At 38.9% G+C, this 15642-nt stretch overlaps 1 protein-coding gene and 1 pseudogene across 1 annotated transcript in view; both read right to left on the reverse strand.

Moving 5' to 3' along the window:
• KIF16B (kinesin family member 16B) overlaps positions 1-15642 on the reverse strand; it is a 327590-nt gene that overhangs the window by 137405 nt on the left and 174543 nt on the right. The gene's annotated exons all lie outside the window — the stretch shown is intronic.
• On the reverse strand, positions 13816-13969 carry LOC130030913 (uncharacterized; annotated as a pseudogene).

A 15642-nucleotide genomic window follows, 5' to 3' on the forward strand; every position in this document is an offset into this window, starting at 1 on the left:
CAACAGAAACCTCTGACAACTGGCTGCCCACTGCTAAACTCTTCAGGCACTGCCTCTGCGAGGAACCCTGCTGGGAACAGCTTCACCTCACAGAGCTGCTCCAGAGCTGGAGACTCAGTGTTTAGACTGTCTAGTTGATACTTCTGTGAGGCCTCGAGGAGTCAAATTTCAATATGGTTCAGGCCTCCCTGCTCATGGAAGGGTTAGTTCTGGGGGTGTCAGCTGGCAAAAGAGTCAATGTGAAAAGCAAAACCATTTTCAGAAATTTGAGAAGAGTAGCAATGGGTTTTCTCCATTCTCAATCTGTTTTTCCATCTCAGTGTACAGAAGCAAAATTGCACTTGTCCATTTCCCAATTATGAAAAGACTCTAGTATCTTAACTAAGAAAGGCCCTTCTCATGCCTTTATGATTAAGACTCAGAACTGTGCGCCATACAGAAAGTAACAAGGAAAGCAGTATTGTCTAGGTCATATGTATATTTAATGCTCTTAAAGTGACATTAGAGATTAATAAGCAGTCCCATTTGAGGTGCTAATTACATCTCATTCAATTCCTGCCCCCCTCCCGCCCCGTTAATCATATGCCCAGCCATGCAAGCTGCAAATTACTAAAATATGATAATGGAGAAACAGAATGGAATTTGAGAGACATATTTCACATTTTATTGAATCACTGAAAATAGTCTTGCCACACATGAATTTGCATAAAATATGCATAAAAATTCTTTAAGGAGTTAATAAAATTAAGCAAAAGTACCCATGAGCGTTCCTTGTATCCACCTAAACAAGTATATAAATGTGTGCCTGGTACACTATAAAGGAGTTATTCTCTATTACAGCTGAATGGCTTCTCTTTCCTCAATTGTATATCTTTACTAAGCAAAAACAGAGACTTTTAAAAAAAATCCTTCATTTTTATATGATGTTGCTGCTTATTCATTCATTCATTGAACAAATATGCAACGAATAATGACTAGATATTAGCCTCTATGATAGGCAGTGGAAAATCGGAGCTCAATAAACCAGATATATGCCTTGTTCCCCTGGAGCTATACACAAGTAGGGAAGAGTGATAAATCATTATATAACTGAACAAACAAATGCAAAGTTTTGTTGGAAGAAAAGGGGATCTTTCTACTGCTCCAAGAATACAAAGGTGGGGGACTGATTGTAGGGGAAGTTAGGGGAGGCTGCCCTGAGAAAGGTGGTACTTAACACAAGCCTTGAGGATGTGTGAGCCTTGGTGGCATATATAAAGGTTCTATGGCAGGACAAAATGGCAATGATAATGGTGAGTAACTAGGGAAGACATTTGTATTCCTAGAGCAGAAAGAATAAGGGAGGGTATTACAGAGATGAGTCTTCAGGGCAAGGAAACACATCACATAGACTCTTTGAGGATGTTCTAAAGTCACTTGTGTTTCATACAGATGAAGTAAAAAAAAACACTACAGGGATCTGAGCAATAGCATCACATGACTAAGATGAGAATTTCAGAAGATCATTTCTTTCAACTGTTTGAAATCAACCCCAAATGCCGAGAAATTGTAAGCAAAGATTACTGCCTTTGTCCAGATCAAAGATGGAGGTGGCTAAGAAATGGGGGGAGGGTGGGTGCTGAAGAGCGAAATAAATTAGGAAGATACTTAGATGGTGAAAACAAGGAACTGATGAGCTAGACATAGAAGCAAAGAGAAGTGAGCTAATGGGGCCTTGCTCTTGGCCTTCCAGAACTAGTTGGAAGAGCTACTCACACATATGAAACATTGGAAAAGAATCAAGATAGGTTGCTGTACTTCATGTGGTCTCACTAATAAATAAATAAATTAATCAATTAAACAATAAAATGACAATGTTCCGCCCCCCCCAAAAAAAAGAATCAAGATAGGTTGGAGCAAAATTAATGACATTTTCAAATGCATAATGACTTTTAGTTATTCATGAGAAGCAAATGTATGGGTCTGAAGTTCCAGAAGAAAAATCTAGCACATCTGCTAATTTAATGATTTACCAACTTACCTCCTTACCCTCAAATATATACATGTCAATCTACCTAATATCTGGGCTCACATGTATACAAATATATTATCTACCTAATATCTGTGTGCACATATGTATGTGTATATGTGCATCCATATATTATATATGCACATTGTACATGTACCAGATATATACGTATAGAGGGAAATTCACAAGTGTACTGTGTATCCATGTACATACAGTGTGTGTTGAAGTGTGTGTGCATTTGCTGCTCTGTATAACCCAGAGTTATCATCTGTAAAAAGGGAGCCGTGAGTGTGGGAAGTCATTTAAGAACAGAGACTGAGAAAGAGACTTGAACTGGAACCTCGAGGAAGGCGTCAATGGTCAGATAGAGAAAGCGGAGCCTGACAGGGCACAGGGAAGGGGCCAGCAGAGGAGAAAAATCTCTGGAGTCAAGAGAACTGACACAGAACGCTTCCACAGAATCACTCGGGATGGAGACTGGGAAGGGCCATTAGCTGGGGTGATGGGGAAGTCATCCAGGTGAGCACAGTGAGAGGAATTTTGCTAGTGGGCTGACGCCAACCTGGTGGCACTGAGAGCAAAAACAGATTCTGTGGGTGAGGGCAATTCTGTATCGATAAAAAAGCAGAGCTGGCAGGATCTGGGGTGCAGTGATAGGTCTCAGGGGATGTTTTTGGTTGGATTTTTAGGTAAATGAAGATTCTTACGTATATTTTAAAAAGAACCAGTGGCCTGGAAGGGGAAGGACTGACTGAATGCATCAGAATGGTTAATGGCATAAGGTTTCAGGAAACTTGGAAGGCAAGGACACAGGGCTGCGTGCTCCTCCACCACTGTTTGCCTTTCTAGTGCCATGGATACTTTCTGGGTTTCTCTGCTGATCTCAAATTATCTAACTATGAATTACTGCTCAATCACATGATAATGTGATTTATCTCAGCAAATGGATTCTGTAATTACAAAATTTGTAATTTTGAGAATATGACTAAACTTCCTTGGAGACATATGAAATATAGGATGGCTTCTCTGAGATTACTTCAGAACTTTTTAAATACAGAAGATAGACAAGTTCCAGATGACATTAAAAGGGGATGAAAGAAAACTGACATTCTAAAAGGGCAAAAACGGTTGTTGGAAAAAAAGGTCAGAGAGATGGTTCAAGTGGTAGAGCACATGCTGAGCAAGTGTGAGGTGCCAAGTTCAACCCCCAGCATCACCAAGTGTGGCCTTTGAGGCCTTGGAGCCCACTGGAACAGAGGACCAAACTGTTGGTCAAGCGCTAACAGACATAGCACTCTCTTCTAATCAGTATCAATATTAGTTTGTTGGATCACACCCAGTGATGCATGGACTTACAGCTAACTCGTGGCTTGCACTGCAGGTGGTCAAGTCCAGGCCTCCCACATGCAAAGACAGGTTCCAACCCCTGAGCTAACTCTCACCCTTCTATTTTTAAAGTTTTCCTTAAATTTTTGCTAATGAGAAATCACTGAATATTGATTTCAAATGGGCTCCTCGAAAATTTTAGGCATATCAGAAACAATCTATGTAAACATTTTCAGTGATTTCTAGAATATACAAAAAATAATCATTACGAGTAACACTAACCACTCTTCTCAAACTTTGGGAAGAGATTGTTACTCAGCTAGAGCACAAAGAAATCAACTCTGTCTATTAGGTACAGTCAAATGAATAATTCTGAACTGACAATGTACAGATTATATGATTCTGGGTCACAGCTAATACAAACCCTAGTAGATAAAGAAACTTAAGTAAGCAAAAGAGGTTTTCATTTTAGATAAGGCAGTCAAAAAAGCAAACTTCTGTCTAGAATGTACTGTCTAGAATGTACTTTCTAGAATGTACTTTCAGGAATGTACTTTCAGGAATGTACTTTCCTGGAATGGTACTAAACAAGAGAAGAAAGTTAGAATGGAAAAATTATTTCACTTCCTGATCAAGGAAAAGGAAACTTATTATGTCTGATAATTTTCCATCTGGTTTAAAATGTCTTAAAATATTGATATTAAAATGACTTGTGATAATTGAACATGGGAGGGGGACTAATAAAGAGGAAGTCTAACTTTAATACGAAACTACTCAAGATATTAATATGTTCTAGAGTCTTATGTGTGACATTGACTTTAAGTCATGTGAATTATAGTGCTATTTATATATCTCAAAACGTAGCTTTGGACAAACAAGATGGGAAAGACTAAGATCCGAATGGTGCTTGGGGTAAGAAAATGTCATGTATATATTCAAGGACTCAATCAGGACATGATCTGGGGTTGATGGCTGACTTTAGAGATTAGTGACTGATACTTGACATCAAGGCAGTATGAAATCATGTCATTATTAGGCAGCATTGTGAAATCTATAAGTGTGCATGACACTTCACCAGAAACCTAAACAGAACCTATTACTGACTCATCAATGTTTATAATTCAAATGCAGATCTTTTAGATAAACCGAACTCCTATTTACTCCTCATTAACTAACAATTAAAAATTTATAATCTAACTCTGGAGAAGAAAACCAATTTTCAATCTTTGCTACAGATATTTCTAGTCAAATAATCTACTGAAAATTATTCTCCAAGTTGTGTGCATGCTCTGACCATGGAATTTTGAAAAAGTTCCAGTCCCAATTTTCAAAACAAACAAGCACACAAACAAACAAACAAACATTTGAGATACATATGGGTCGGAGGGGGTGGGTTTGAAAGTGAGTGGGAGCTAATTTTTTCTTCAGGGGAGACACACAAAATAGAAGTACAGTGAACAGATCCTTCTTAAGAAAAATGGGGAAAGTGTATGAAATAATCAGAAGATAGTTGAAGATAATTAACAATAAACTGGCAACTGTCACATACTGAATGATCATATTATTACATTAACTGGCAAAGCTATTATTATTTGATTTACTTCAAATTCTTTGTAAGCGCCAGTAATGCTATTCTTTTTGTAAAACATTCGATTATTTGTTTCCCCCCAACAATACTTTAAACCATCAATATTCTATTATCCATATGAATTAGCTCCTTTAAAATGTCTCCGATATGCCTAAGCAATTAATATTCTCTTCTCAATTCCCTTTTCATTAGGGCTCATCTCTAAATCTCTCTTTGGATTACAAAACGCTACACTGACCTTCACCATCCAGTATACAAGTACCATGTTACTTATGTACCATGTTACTTGAAGGTGAGCACTTTCCATGGAAATTTTGTACGACAACTCTGGTTCTGGCACCTTACAAATTTGCTGAGACTCATAAATGTTGGTCTTCCACACTTCTTTTCCCACTTCTCCCAAAATACAGTCATTGCATCATTCTTCATGGAGACTGCCTAGAGTGAAAAGTTTGAAAAATGACCCCATGGAAACATTCACTGATGGATCTGACCCTCAGCTACGCACTTCTTAAGAACAGAAGCAAGATAAAGATCACTGCTCAGGCCCCAGTTTGCTACTCGCAGCTGACAAATGGGACAGACTGGAAAAGCACTGACATGGCTTTGAAAACTGAAGGGTCTTGGAACTAAACCGACTAAGGATGATTTTTATTTATGGTCTGATTCCAGGCAGGTTGATGGATTATCAAAAGAGAAGTACCAATACTTTCTATACTGTTTAGACAAGAACCAGAGTCTCAAAATATATACTAAATATGTTCAGTAAGAACTAGAGAGATGGTACAGGAGCTCAGGAGGTAAGGCATTAGCCTTTCATGCCACTGATTCCAGTTCAAAGCCCTGGCTTTCCGCATGATATCTTCCAGCACGGCTAGCGATCAGTCCCTGAAAACAGAGTCAGAAATAGCCCCAGGGCACTGCAAGGTATGTCTAAACCATCCCCCAAAGTGTTCAGCATACAATCTAGTATTAGTGACCATATTATAAACTGGGAAAACTCAATTTCATGATTGAGAAAAACAGATCAATGGATGTCAATGTTGAGGTTACAGAGATGGTAAACTTAATTGATAAAACATTAAGTCACTATAAAAATGCTAAAACATGAAATAAAACTCCTGAAAGGTAAAAAGTTTCAAGCAAAACCCAAAAGATATGTAACAATCTCTGAATAGCACAATCACTGATTTTTTTTTAAAATCACTGAATTTTTTTTTATGACTCAAGAGCAGGATGGAAATGAGACAAGTAAGTAAACGTGAGGGCAGGTTGCAACCACAAAAGTCTATTTTTTCCTTCTCCTGGCCCCGACAAGACTCCGAGTTGCCACCCATGAATGGCTCCCCTGGCTTCTGAATGGCCATGATCCCAGAGGCACATAAACCAACCTCGGAACACAGCAGTTTCTGGCAGAAATGCTTCTGGAATGTAAATTAAGCTATGGCCCTGTGCCACCTGGGGGGTGGGGGCTGGGGGAGGGGAAGGGCATTGTCCCTTCCACCTTCTTCCCCTTGGTGGCATGGTGACTGCCATCTTTCAGAGCCTAATGGACTGAGAGGTACGAGCCTGCAGTGGGGAAACACACAGGGCCTCACGGGATGAGGGCTAGAAGTGGCCCTTCTCCCCGCCCCAAAGAGACCCTGAATTGCCGCCCACGAATGGCTCCTCTGGTTCCTGAATGACCATGATCCCAGAAGCACACAAACCAATCTGGATACCCAGCAGCTTCTGGCAGAAATACCTCCGGACTTAATTATTAAAATATCAGAAATCTAATATGCTCTTCATATCAGCAATAGAAAACAAATTATCTAATGGTGCCTTCTTGGCAGGTCTGAATGTTGGGGGAAAATTCCAAATAATAATGGTAGGTCTTTTGTCAAAAAATTGAATGTAATCAAAGTAGAGAGAGAGTAAAGTGGAAATCATCTGCCACACTGGCAGGGGGAGGGGTGGGATGGGAGGTATACTGGGGTTCTTGGTGGTGGAAAATTTGCACTGGTGAAGGGATGGGTGTCTGATTATTGTATGACCAAGACTTAAACCTAAAACCTGTCTCACAGTGATTTTATAAAAAATGAATTAAAAAGGTTTTTTTTTTAAAAAAAAAAGTCCAGTTCTTGACTGATGCTGAGAGATACCTCATTAGACAACTAAGAGACTTACTGACAACCAGCTAGCAGGATCGAATATGGCCCACTCATGTTCAATACCCTTCCTCCCCAAAATCTCGCCTGCATGGTCACAGGAAGCAGCTTTTAACAGAAAAAAAAAGACAGAAGTATATTGGGAGGAAAGGTGGTTCTCTGGTGACTATCAGAGTGATCAATATATTCCTTCCTGGAATGATTCCCTGAGGATCACTTCGCATACAGCTGCAGATAAAGACTTCTGTCCTCTTGTCCTGTAGAAAAAGATAAGGAGGAGGGACATTCTCAACTTTTCCACTACCCCTTACTAGACAGATTCCTGGTTTCTAGTAAAGAACTTAGCTCTAAAATTCATTAAGCCATTTTCAATATAGTTACAATTTATCTAGAGGGGGAAAAAACATATAATTATCTCAGAGGTAAAGAGGCAAGAGAATCTCAGAGATCTATGGGACAATACTAATATATTCTGCATTTATGTAACTGAGAGTCCCAGAAGGAGAGGAAAAGGAACACAGTGCAGGAAAAATATAAACAAATAATGACTGAAAACTTCCCAAATCTGGAGAAAGACTTAAAACTATAGACTCAAGCAGCTCAGCAAACCCCAAATGGTTAAACTTCAAGAAACCTAACTGAGGATGCAGAATAAATTACCTCAGGGGGTATGAAGCTAAAAACAAAACTTTAAAGTGGGTCAGAAAGCGCATATAAGAAATGGGATGGGTCAACCAGAAGAATATCCAAGAAAAATTGACAAATTGACTCATGTCAAAGTCAGAGCAGCAAGAAGCCAATTTCAGTGTGATTAGCATTAGTCCCCTGATGCTAAACTATACTGAGCAGTAAAATCACTTATAGAATTTATAGAAAAACACGTCTGCAGGGTCTCATCCACCCATGAATTTTTTTGATTCAGTAGGGTTAGGACAGATCCTTAGAATTTTCATATCAAAAAGCTCCCAAGTTATGCTGGTGTTAACTGATCTAATGACTACTTTTATAATCACTGGTTTGGGATTTAGTCTTTATGAATAGTCTGCTGGATCATCCTGTGTAAGTGACTGATATCAGATCTGTAGAACTCAAACTAAAGGAATAAATCCAATGAGAGCATATGGACAAACACAAATGAGTCAAGTGCAGAGCAGACATTGATATCTGCTGGTTTTCTCTAGCATGTTAAAGGTCTCTTCAAGTGCACTACAGACTATGGTGAAAATGACTGAAAGATATATTTCCCTTTCTAATTTCCTTTAAATTCTTCTTCAATTTGTCATTAAAGAACTCAAAGTAGATCTTCAGTAGTTAAAAATTTCATCAGACACCTGAGTTTCACTCCCCAGACAATCACCTGTCCTCTAAGTGCTTGAAAGAATGCAAATACATTTTGGCACCTAAGCATAACACATTCAAATGCACCTAAGTGTAAATTCCTCAGATGCAGCTCTGTAGAACTTCTAAGAGGTGATGAAAGTTCAATGGATCAGACAAACCAGTAAGAAGACAACCAACAGGAGTGGGAAAATTAATTGCCCTTAACTTTTATAGGCTTTAAAATAGTATACAATAAAAATTAAAAATAATAATTGGATTCCAAGAACAAAATAAACCTAACAAGTACAGAGCAAATGCTGAGGTAAGTAGAACTGTAACTCTGGTAACTTTTGCTTTTGTCTGGTTTGGGTTTGGGAGTGACACCTGGCTATGCTCCGGGTTTACTCTAGCTGGGCTTTCTCCTCAGGCATCACAGTGGTGGTGCTCAAGAGACCATATATGGTATTGGATATCGAACATAGGTTGGTCGTGTGTCCAGCGGGGAGTGTCTTAACCCCTGAAATATCTCTCTGGCTCCTCAGCTTAGTATTGCAGTATTTTACATCAAGTAGCTGGGGTGGTAAAAAAGGAAAATCTAAGGCTGAGACTACAAAGCCAATTCAAGGCCTATGGTAAAAAGGTAAAGGTAAAGGCCCTCCCGTTGTTCATCGATTTGCTTGAGCGGGCCCAGCAACATCTCCATTGGAGACTTTTGTTGTTACTGTGTCTGGCATATCGAATACGTCACGGGGAGCTTGGAGGCTCTGCCATGCAGGCGAGATACTCTCGGTAGCTTGCCGGGCTCTCCGAGAGGGGCGGAGGAATCGAACTCGGGTCAGCCATGTTGGCTGCGTGCAAGGCAAACGCCCTACCGCCTATGAGGACCAGAAAAAGAATTTGTCCCCCTCATTTCACTTAAAAAATTTACCCTCCAGATGGAATCCCAGCAACCATGAGCTTCTACAAGCATGGCTCCGGTATGCAGATAGCAGGACTATTTTCAGAACCGCATGGGGACTGCCCTGGTTCCCAGGCAAACTCTGATTCTGGAAGTCACACCCACAACCCGCCCCCAACGCCATCTTACAGCACACAGCAGCAAAGAAAACTGGCTGGCGGGCTCCACAAGTCCCGGAGAATTTTCTGGGTCCCATACTGAGCCAATATCACCAGGAGGTCCCAGATGGGGTAGGTGCTGTCTCCCCACCTTCTCCAGATGGAATCCCCGAGATCATGAACTTCTACAAGCATGGTTCCGGTATGCAGGTACCAGGACTATTTTCTGAACCGCACAGCCACTTTCCTGATATGCAAAGTGATCAATGGAAAGTAAATGATTGAGCGTTTGTCCCTGAAAAACAGGCTTGAATGGTGGTGGGAAAATCTGAGCAAAATATAATGCCCAATTGAAATGCATCTGGACTGTGTATTTAACTATGGTGTTATGCTGCCCTGGGAGGGGAAGGGTGTCTGTCCCTCCACTTGTCTCCCACGGTGGCGGCGGCATGGTGGCCTACATCTTCTAGAGCCTAATGAATAGCCAGGTATGAAACTGCATTGACGAGGCACGTGGAGCCTTGTGGGATTGGGGGGGGGGGGGTGGAAATGGCCCTGCTCCCCACCATGACAATGCTACAGGCTGCCACCCTCAAATGCCTCTTCTGGCTTCTGAACGACCATGATCCAAGAGGCACACAAACCAATCTCGGAACCCAGAGGCTTTTGGCAGTAATCCCTCTAGGTTTATTACTAAAATATCAGAAATCTAAATACGCATGGCCGCTATTGTAGCCACATGACATCATATGCTCTTCATAATCAGCAACAGAAAACAAATTATCTAATGATGTCTTTTTGGCAGGTCTGAATGTTGGGGAAAATTCCAAATAATAATGTTGGGTCTTTTGTCATAATATTGAATGTGATCAACGTAGAGAGAGAAAGAGAGTAAAGTGGAAATCTGCCACACAGGCAGAGGGTGGGTGGGAGGGGGGTATACTGGGTTTCTTGGTGGTGGAAAATGTGCACTGGTGAAGGACGGGTGTTTGATCATTGTATGACCGACTGAGACTTGAACTGAAAGGCTTTGTGACTGTTCTCACGGTGATTCAATAAATTAAAACAAAAAAATTCTCAAGGTTAGTTCAACACCTTTCCCGACATATGGTGTTTCTAAGCCAAACAGTGCCCAACTGACAAATTCTTCAGGGCAAGCTAAATAGACTTACCTTTTTGCTATCCCTGTTCTCAGTAATGCAAAAGGTAAATCCCAAATTCTGTGTCTAAAAATTCCTTTATCACCTGTCCACTATAGAACCTTCCTGGGTGGCAGTAAAGAGTAACTAACTATGCCATCTTAGTGCAAGCACTCACTGCCTCTGGTGTCCTCTGGAACAAGCACCGCAAACCTCAAGTAGGTATGAACAGACCCATGGGCCATGCACCGGGCCTACAGCAGAGGGAAACTTTTGTTTGGCAATAGACGAGGAAGCTTCTGAATTGGACAGATGTTTTTGAATTCCATGTATTCATGCATGAGAGAGGATTTAAAATCCGTCATCAGGCATCCAGGGAGAGTGAGCTAAGATACATGGTTCTGGGCTGTCTACCTTGAACACAAGTTCACAATAAACACCTGAGCCTCTCAGACTCCTGTCAATTTCTATCTACACAAAATATTAAAGAACTCTGGAGTTAAGGACTGAACTTCCAATGTTAGTCCTTTTTTTCTAACAACCATCTCCTTGTATGATATCATACATGAATCGCTCAATGGAATTATCTATAGAATCACAAGAGGGAGGAAAACTAGTAAGGACATACCACTTGAGCATGGTTAAATGCAGTGCTATGATATCTCCTGTACTATTTCTGGAAAAAAATCAATAAAAAGGAAACTTCATATGCCAAACTTTACACAGCATACACTATACACGTCATTATATTCAATTCTCACAGCTCTAGAAAATGTTTTTCATTTCAGAGATATTTCCAGATGAAAACATTCCTTTAAGTGAAAGCAGGGAGTCACTATTTATACACTCTGGAAGAAGACAGTTAACTACTACAGGTAAAATATTTATCTGGCAATGTGATAATCTGCTAAATATGGACAAATCTCTTATTAGTTGATATTCGTAAGTGTTAAATTGTTAGATAAGGAAGTGGTAGTTACTACAATGCTTTGTAACAAGGAGGTCCACACATTTTTAAATGAATAATGATTTACTAGTGAAAAGAGATATTTAAATGCCAAGTAGTAATGACTAGAAAGGAAAGATGTGAGGCTATTGGTTGTACTGGGTGAGCTAGGAATGTAGTCAAATGTTGAGTCACAATGACTCGACAAATCATTATGACTTGGATTAATACCCATCTGCCTTGTCTGTTTTAATAGTTAAACTTAAAAAAAGTCTAATCAGACCAGAGAGAGAGAGTACAAGGATGTAGATACAGACCTTTTACACAACTACTCTGGCTTTAATCCCAGGCATCTCAGGCCAAAGCAGAAACACAACCTCGGGACTAGAATGGAACGTCTAGCCAGGAGGCTGAGAATTGCAGCCAGGGCCTTAAACCTCCAAAGAACAGCCCTGGAGAACCTTGTCTCAGCTTCCTCTCAAAAAATTGTCTCATGGGTAAAGAATGACTATTATAAAATATTAGTAATATATTGCAGTATTTAATTCTATTTCTTTTTTTTATTATGCCTAAAGTTTCATATACTTTTTTGCTTTAGTTTTTTTTAAAAAACAAACAAAAAACAAAATCTCCGGAAGGGCTAGTGAGATGCTCAGAGAACCAGAGTGCAAGCTACACTGGTCGGAAGTTCAATTCCCAATTGCATGATCCCGCAAAGCACTGGTGGGAGCCAACTCTGTACAACAAACCAGAAGTGACCCTGAAAATTACCAGGTGTGGTGCAAAGGATAAAGTATCCTAACGATTTGAGAATCTTTTCTGCCCTATCTCATGGAAAACCTTTTTTCTCCAGAGGTTAACACTCTAAGGTCTTTATCAGTGCTACTCATAGTGATTTAACTTTATTATGTATTTTCGTAACCACTATCATTTTACACTTAAGACAAATGTACTAGTTTTCATTTTAATAATGCTAAAAATAAAGATAGGTTAAGTAGAGAATTGTGAGTCTCAGTTGCTCAAGGACTATATATGTTTTTCATTTGGTGATACTTTTCAGGCTTAAAGTGATGTGTATAAAGAAAAGAAAGGTTACCTTTGTTTCTGTTTTTTAAAAAATGACATTTTCCAAAGACATAAATCAAATAATGTTGCAAATTCTATGGAGCAATAACCCCCCCCCCCCCCCACACACACACACACACGCCTTCCACATCCGAAAAGCCAAAAAAATACTAGGAAAAAAGAAGATGGGAAGTTTCTCTCTTACTATTGTCAAACTTAAGAGGCACAACAAAGAAAACCTCCTCAACAAATGGTATTAGGAAAGCAGTGGTCAGTCGTGCGCAAAACAATGAATTCAAGCACCTTTATAATACCATCCACCAAACGTCAAATTAAAATGGACTTGGTTATCAGACCTGAATTCCTAAATTATATTTAGGAAAAAATAATTATATTCAAATATAATTCACAATTTATATTTGAAGCCAGAGATATCCTCAATGATTCAATACCACTAGCCAAGCAAACAGAGTAAAGAGAAACAAATGGGAGTCTATTAAACTAAGAAGCTTCTGCACCATGAAACAAATGATGCCCAGAATAAAAGACCAGGAGAAAATATTTGCTCAGCAATTATTTGATAACGGGTTAATATCCAAGACACTATCCAGTTTATATTATGTCTAAAGAAAGTTCATATACTTCGTTTTGTTTTACAGTCTTTTCTTAAAAAATCAATAACAAAATAATTATCTATCCAAGCTATTAGCACTGGTAGAACTTTACAAGAAAAGTTCAACCTACCATATTTTGTTTTGTTTTTATTTCCCTCTCTTCTATGACATTATCTGTACAGAGAAAAGCCACAGACTTTACAAGTTGAATTTGTATTCTGCCACTTTACTACACAAGTCTACTGTCTATTGTTTCTAAGAGCTTCTTCTTTTTTTTCTTGTAATCTTTAGGGCTTTCTAAGAATAGTATCATATCAGCAAATATGGAGAGTTTGACTTCTTATTTTCCTGTCTGGATGCCCTTAATATACTGTTATTGTCTAATTATTATGGCAAAGATGTTCAACACTATCCAGAATAACAGTGCTGAAAGTGGGCATCCATGTCTTGAGTCTGTCTTGAGCCTGTTCTTAGAGGGAACCTTCCCTTAGAGGGAAGTTTTTTACCACTGAGTATGTCTGCTGTGCTCTTGTGGGAAACAGCTTTAACAATGTTGAGGAAAGTTAATTTAATTACAATTTTATTGAGAGTTTTTTTTTCCCTTCAGGGATAGGGTGAACATAGTCCCTCACCACCACAAATTATACAGTTGAATTTCCTACATTTGGGGACATCGCAGGGGTCAGCACACACAAAGTGTAATAGATAAGCCTCACCCTAGGAAAACCACCTTCGTGATCATAGTATCTTGAAGTATATTGAGAGTTTTATCATGAATGGTGTTGGACCTTGTCAAATGCTTTCTCTGTATCTATTGATGTAATCATATGATCTTTATTTTTCCTTGAATTAACACGAACTATGTCCATTATGCTGGTAAAGTAAAGTAAAGGCCTTTGGACTTGTGTATATTAAACCATCATTGCATCCTCAGAATCTCACTTGATTATGATACATAATTTTGTGATGTGTTGCTGCTATTTATTTGCTAGTAATTGTTTGAGTATCTTTGCATCTAAGTTCATCAGGGATATTGGCCCATAGTTTTTTTGTGCTGTCTCTGTCTGTTTTTGGTATCAAGATGATGTTTGCCTCAACTGTTTGAGAGTGTTTCTGTTTCTTTGAGTTCATTGAAGAGCCTTAAAAAGTTAGCAGTAGTTCCTCTTTAAAGGTTTGGTAGACATTAACCAAAAAAAAAAGGTAAAATTCATTCTGTAATCATTGGCATACCAACTCAGGGTGTACAATTTCTCTTTTTTACTTGATGGGAGACCCTGTTTCTGTCTCTCTCCACTTTCTGGAATTTCCTAAATCAAAATATTTTACTTCATTAAAAAAAAGATCTAAAATATATGAAGATACATTTATTTTTATTGTCTATCCTCAATCCATAAAAGAATTAAGAGATATAACTGCATCTTATAAGCTGATGAAAATGAAATAATAAGCAATTTCTTCAAATTAAATAAGTGAAGAATATTCAGGGAGCTCAAAGTAGAAAGCTAGCTGCATAATTAAATACTGATTGATGCATTTTCCATATTAAACAGTAGATGATAGGAAAGTTTCTTTATCGAAAGGCTGTTTGGAACTCAAACTTGATTTTCTCACAGAAACATTAATAGTGTGCTTGCGGGCAAATCCACAAGAGTCTACTTAGCCCACAGCATGGCAGGAACTATGGTTACTGCGATCCACTCAACCCCTAGGCATCCTTCAAACAGGGAACTGGTAATGGTAAGCTCCAGAGGTACATAGCTAGCCAGTGGGGGTTGGGGTGGGGGGATTTAAAAGAAGCAACAGTCTGACTGCCAGGCAATAAAGTCAGATGTATCCAGCGGCTGATGTTGATATTTGTGGGCTATGGGCTATTTGTGACTCAAACACTACTTATGCTAAATAATGTGCCCACATTAAAGTTAAGCTAGAGAAGGTTAAGTTCTCCAACTTCAGTGTGTGGCTTCACATGCACACCAGGCTTCATTTTATCTGAAAGAACAATGCATAAGATTTAACAGACCTTGACTCTGTTCAGCAAATTCCTTTAAGTTTCCCTCTCTCCATATATCTCCAAATTCATATCTTTGCAGGCTCTTTGTGTTGGGGGTAAAAGTGACACTGTCATCAAAATGGATTATTACAGAACCCAACGCTTCTTCCTCCCTGTTTGGGGTAGTTAATATATACAGCCATATTTAGAACTTTGTGTACATGAATCAACAAAGCTTGGCAAAAATATCTATTGAAAACCTTCAAATTTTATTGCAATGGATTCAAATTCAAAATGAGGCATACTGAATAGATAAATGTTCCAGATGGAAATATATTTTTTGAATGTGAACAAATTAAATAAAATTAGAGTCTAACTTCTGAGAGAATATTTTAGCATAAAATGATTCCAAGATTTCTATTTAAACATAGGCAATAATC

The sequence above is a fragment of the Sorex fumeus genome, unplaced genomic scaffold (genome assembly GCF_029834395.1).
Source record: "Sorex fumeus unplaced genomic scaffold, SorFum_2.1 ptg000044l, whole genome shotgun sequence".
Taxonomy (NCBI): domain Eukaryota; kingdom Metazoa; phylum Chordata; class Mammalia; order Eulipotyphla; family Soricidae; genus Sorex; species Sorex fumeus.